A 6,790-nucleotide genomic window follows, 5' to 3' on the forward strand; every position below is an offset into this window, starting at 1 on the left:
AGGACTGCTCTTTGAATTCAGAAGCAGAACGATAACAAGAGACTAAATTAATAATAGAGGCAATTGAAATATAGGACCTATTTGTCACATAATAAGCACCATGCAAAATATGAAAGAGTGGGAAATTCCTAGAATGTTACTCTGTCTAGTCGCTGCTGATACCTTTTGGTAGCGAGTGCAACTATTCCTTCTCTTTGGAATAGTAACTGAGTCGCGAATCGCTAACGCTGTCGGCAGTAACAGATAAAAACAGAGTCCAGCAGTTAGCGATTTAAAACTCGCGCGAAATAGTAGCAGGCACGCGAATTAAAAGTTCTTATTCTTCTTCCAAAAACTCCGTAGTAACAGTTTTCGACCTGTTCGGTGACACTGACTAGTAATACTGAGATATCTCAAAAAAATGGATTGAGGCAAACTGGCTAGATAAAAAAATATTAGCGTTAGATTGTTACACAGCAAACCTCATAATTTAATAAGCACCATGCAAAATATGTAGTGGGAAATTCCTAGAATGTTACTCTGTCTAGTCCCTGCTGGTACCTTTTGGTAGCGACTGCAACTATTCCTTCTCTTTGGAGTAGTAACTGAGTCACGAATCCCTAACGCCATAATTATGGTTGAAAACCTTCCATAGAATTTACTCAAAAGTGAATCAGAAATCCAATCCTAAATCTCTAATAATGATGTTTAAAGTTTTGTTGGGCCTCTCCACCTGTTTTGATAGCATACGTTTTTGTACCTGTAAAAGCGGCCCGCTTAGCGTCTGCGAAATGCGATACGCCAATTGCTGGGCTCATACGAGTAAGTGACGCTGACCCCTTTGCAAGAAGCGAAAATACTGCATGCCCCCAAACAAGAAGCAACTCTTTCTTTATTCCTGTCTGTGTGTGCCGAAATTTTCGAAAAGTTGGTTGTGACCAATTACAGTTTGGGATTAAACCATAATAATATCTGCATCTCAGCGTGGCTTTGTGTATAACAGACCATCTAGCACAAGCATAATTATATTTTAGTCACATTATAGAAACCTTTTCAGCCAAACACCAGCTTGAGATGGTTGGGTTTGATTTCTAAAAGACTTTTGGCAGTGTCTCAACATCCTCATATAGGTAAACGGGAGCCCTGTAGGTTTTCTGGTAAATCACTCAATTAGATACCAAGCTATCTGCATGGAACGAAACTAAAAGTAAGATTTCAATCCAGCCAATTTACAGCTATATCTAGAGTCCCACAAGGCTCACATCTGGAACACATCCTCCTTAATCTATAGATCAATAATGTGGTTGAGGAATTGTCTGCAAATACACACTATTCGTCGAAGACATAATTTTACTTCCAAACAAGATGTGATTAATCTCAGACTCCACAAATAATATAGAGGACTGGTATAGACATAACTCGATGTTACATTTAATCATGCCAAATGCGCCTATATAATGTTCTAACGCAATCCTCAACATATTATCTCTTAACTACAAATTTTATAATAATTTACTTATTAGACATTCTGTGGTGGAGAAGCGTAGTGGCCTAAACTTCCTCTCTGTTGGGAGATTTGTCAGAAATAAAGGTAATTCAGCTGTTAGGAAGTTGGCCTTATTTGTAGAATGCTTAAAACATTGAATGATGTTTGCTCCCTCAAGGTACTTTACTGTGCATTTATGTTATCTCACCCTAGACTAATATGGGGGGGGGGGGTACCCAAAAGAAACCGGAATAGCATTGCCGTGAGCAGAGCTTGTGTAGTATGCATTCCTGCCGTCAGGTTATCAGAGACAAACCAGTTAGAATTTGGCAGAAGACGAAACCAAGTTCCAACTCTTCCAGAAATTGAAGTGAAACCACATGTTAAATTTCTAGGAGTAACTATAGACGAAAATATGTCATGGACTAATCATGTTGACATCCTGTGTAAGAAATTGAACATAAGCCTTTACGTATTAAAACAAATTAAAGCCATCAGCAACACTGCAACAACAAAATCAGCATACTTTGCCCTATTTGAAATGCACATACAATATGGCATAGTTATCTGGGGAGGAACATCTCAAGGGAATATACAAAGAATTCCTCGTCTTCAGAAGCAAGCGATGAGGATCCTAAATTCCCTGGAACCAAGACACCTGCAGAGGATCTTTTATAGACCTAAGAATTATAACTGTGATATCCTCCTCTATATCCAGGAAGTTATATTACATGTTGATGGGAAAACTTATCTCGAGCAGCCGACCACCATGACTAACGCACTAAACATGCTGCAGACTACCATCTACCGACACACCATGTCACACTGTACCAAAGGAAACTGTCATATGCAGGCCAGAAGCTGTTAAATCGACTACCAGAAGAAATTAAGAATCTCACAGGACAGAAGCTACAGAAATCGCTGAATGAATGGCTGACTTCAAGACCCTTCTACAAACTGGAAGAATACCTGCACTGGGTAGATAAAAAAAAAGAAACCTTGCGTTTTAACATTGTAACAACCAAATGTACTCTTGAGCATACATTAGTATTGTAAATATTACAGACATGAAATTATTGTAAATTGACGCTATACATTTCTCAAAGATATTGTAATAGAGTGTCCGATAGGCATGTATAGAGCAACTCATAGCCAGTTCAGTGTTGCCTGTCTTGCCAACAAGGCTTGTTCCATTCATTTACAGTAATTGTTTTTGTTAGTGCTTTGTTTTTATTTCATTTTTTATGATGGCTAATTATGTGAATAACGTGCAGCTGTGAAATTTTGTTTTCTACTCGGTAAAAAAGCTGCTGAAACGGTTTTAATGTTGAAAACAGCTTACCAAGATGACGTTATGGGAAAAACTCAAGTGTATGAGTGGTTTGCTCGATTTAAAAATGGCGACACGTCGACTAATGACAAACTTCGTTCTGGACATCTATCAACTGCCCGAATCGACGAAAATATTCGACAGCTTGTGCTCACAGACCGTCGATCAACTTTCAGAGATTAGTGGGTTATCTTTGAGCTTGGTTCAGCGAATTTTAACGAAAGATTTGGGAATGAAAAGGGTTGCTGCCTAAGTTTTTTCCTTGGGTGAATGATAATCAAAAGGAACATCAAGTTGAAACATGCTGGTTTTGAAATAATATCTTGAAACTGATCCAGATGTTCTGTCAAAGATCATGATGTGGTATTATTATAACATTAAAACAGTCTCAGCAGTATTTTTACCAAATTAATAGAAAACAAAATTTCATAGTACTAGCAAAAACAATCACTGCAGATGAACGAAACAAGCCAGATTGATAATACAGGTGGCACTGAACTAGCTGAGTTGCACTTTGCACCTAGTGGCAAAAATACGTACTACACAAGCTCCGCCCATAGCAATGTTATTCCGGTTTCTTTCGGGTACCCCCTCATATGGTGAGGTTTGGTCACCCAACCAAAATATTTTAAAGTTAACGTTGAAAGGGTACAACGTTTTCACTGGCTGATTTTATACCTTTCGGGTTGGATACTCTTTATATCTCTAATAGCTGATCTGCTTATATTCCCTACACTAGGAACCGGCATTTCGCATAATATAGGGTCTTTTCTCTTCTGTCTAATCAATGGAGTACTTGACTGTCTTGAACTTCTGGAGCATGTAAACTTTTGTTTCATCAGTGTTACCAGCTCTAAAGCTTTGTTTGTAGGGCTGGCCAAATCTACAACATACGCAGATAATAGTATGTTTTAAGGATGGATAAAGCGACACAAATCTTTGGCCTGAACCTCTTTAAATCCTCTGTCACAGCTCTGAAGAGGAAACTTGATCTTCTCTGATAATATCACTTAAGTAGTGGCTTTAAAGGGAAACAAGAATTCACAGTGCTCAGATTGTGTAGTGCTCCTCCTACACACACGTTACAGAAAATTTACATTTACAGAAATTACTATTGTTACAGCTGCTATTGATATTAAAGGGTTTATTGTTGCTACGCTGTGGTTGTTGTTTATACCAATTTTTAGAGTCTATTATATTTCCACAGTTTCTAGTTGACATGCCTAATTTGATTTTTATGTAGTGTTACTCCATATTTATATTTGTTATTCTCCAAGCATGACATAAGGATATGTCCGTACCATCAGAATCATGGCATACTGTAATATCTGCATTGTTTTGTATTAGTTTATAGTGTACATTACAAAGCAATAAGTGCCGTGAAAGTATAGGAATGCATAAAAGTATTACCTTATGATAATCGGATAGCTATCTGGAATGTGTGATGCGCCAAAAATAAATCAATAACAATAATTTACAGTCTGTAGTTACTGTAAAAAATGAAGGGCTGAACACACATAAGAAAAATGAAAGAATAAACTATTGTTAATTAATAATTTCCTAGCTGTAGCAAATCTCGACTTTTTTTGTTCTCTTAGGACAAGAAGCTTGTAAATTGCACCTAGTCCTTTTAAGGACCTTTGCGCTGCTTCCGGAGTGACAGGATATTCTGGATGCGTAAGGTTGGGCTACAGATCACTTCCTATTGAAATCCATGAGAGAATTTAGGGCACTAATCTCAAGTCATATCTCCTTGAAAGAAGGGGAGGCCAGCTCTGAAGCAGCCTCTCCAGTCAAAGCAGGCAGAGGGTGGCATGCCCTTAGGTTGAGGCTAGCAAGAACCTCTGAGGTTAGGGAACAAACCCCACGAACTCTAAGAGTTTTTAGTCTAGAGATCCTCCCTACTAGCTACTTTTTCCACGTAGAATCCATCTTGAGGCATGTAATATTGTTTTGGGGGATGCTCAAGCGTCGGTAATTTAGAAGAAGATTTTATTCTACAGAAATGTGCGTTCATTCTCTCGTCGGGCATAAGCAGAGTCCTATAGACTGCTGTTTAGGGGGCTTGATATATTGACTCTTACAGGCCTTGTGGTGTATGAAGCCTAAATGTATGTTAAACGTAATGTGGCTGACTTTCCTATGAATGGATTTTTTCATCAATCCCCTACAAGAGAGCAAGACATGTCAGTTGCCATGCACTCCACTAGTGAGTTCCAGGGGTATCACATATGTGTGGCAATGTATAACAGTCGGTCACAACATATCTATGAGACATCAATGGTTAATAAATTTGAAATAAAATCTTATTTTTTAAGTAAGTGTACCCACTCAATTGGCGATTTATGATTCTTATTAATATTTAATTTTACAAACTGGCATGATATGTAAGTTTATCAAAGAGTAATATACACGTTTGTTGCATTATATTATGTTATATGTATTATGCTGATGTGTTCAAAGTTCTGTATATGATTAAACGAATAAAAATTGAATTGTACTTATATCGTCATTTTGTCTAACGATGCAAGGTGCGGCATGTGGAAATATGCGTAATACCTATACGGTACGCCTAAGTGTAGAACGTGGCCACCAGTTTTTGTTTATTATTTTTTCTTCCAAGATATAGAAAATAAACTAAACCTTTGACAAATTTTCCTGGAATTTAAATTTGGTTGGGTAATAATGTAGTTTTATTAGATTATATATATTACTAAAAATATTTCTGGGGGTGAGGAGGCTTGAAAACAAATTTTGTGTAAGTAGTGATGATTCTAAGCTCTTTTTAAAATATTGTTAGTTTTATATCAGCCAGGAAAGTTTAGACTCTTATGAAAAATACTTTATTGAAAGACTAAGTAAAAACAGACAATGTTTTATAAAAAAATATTTGTTGTGTTTAGCCATAATATTTCTAAACTTGCTTTTTAAAAGTTTGATTTTGTATATCATTCTTATAGTTCGGATTTATAAACTTTCCATAGAGCAATAAATTATATAATTTGTTTTAGTATATATTTTACAATATTTTACAACGTTTAGCTGACACTTAAATTTGTTGTGTTAATGTTTCATTAATGTTACAACACTACATGTTTCTACCTTTTTGATAAAGAAATTGTTGAAATATTAAAAGGATGTTTTTTACTTATGACATTTCTAATAAGAAATTATATACTTACTAGCAATTACCCGCTGCTTTACATGCAATTTCGTAGGGTTTGCACAAATAATGGGAGTCTCACTGTGAATACTAAGCACAGTTAGTAAGTTACAGTGCACCATAGTGCACATTGGACATGTCCACGTGCTGCGGACCAGACATTTTGGTTGTCCCTTCCTCAACAGGCCAAAAATACACACACTGACTCATACAACAGCTGCACACTGCACTGTAGTCTGCAGTGGTTGGCGGTGGAAGTGGGAAATACCTATGTCAATAACCTATTACCAAAATAACATGGTTAGTTGGTATTACGGTCCAGTAATCTGTTCCTGTGGTAACATGTTACTAGCCGACCCACACTCGGTATTAGCTTCATGATGTTACTGAACTGATGTTATTAAGCTGCAAGTAGTCCGAATAAATCTATATGTGTGGGGCTATTTAGACATAGTATAGGAAAATTTAACTCAATCAACACAATTTAATTTTAGATTAATAGACTACTTTGAAATATACTAATTATAAACTGATTATTTAAAATGATCAAAGCATAATACAATTATTGTTTAGTATATAAACACGTAATTAACTCAGTACAATGTATTATTTTGTTTATTATACTACAAATCATTCAGCCCATCTGTTACTGAAATAACAGAATGTTACTGGTTATATGTTATCCTGGTAATAGGTTACCACTGAATAACGATGTTACTGACACTAATACGTTATATACCACCCATCTCTAGTCGGCAGTGAGTTGTCTGTTCTCTAACATCAGTGCAAACATCAATTCCACTGTTGTAATAAATTATTTGCGTGATAAAAG

This window comes from Homalodisca vitripennis, chromosome 1 (genome assembly GCF_021130785.1).
Source record: "Homalodisca vitripennis isolate AUS2020 chromosome 1, UT_GWSS_2.1, whole genome shotgun sequence".
Classification (NCBI taxonomy): Eukaryota; Metazoa; Arthropoda; class Insecta; order Hemiptera; family Cicadellidae; genus Homalodisca; species Homalodisca vitripennis.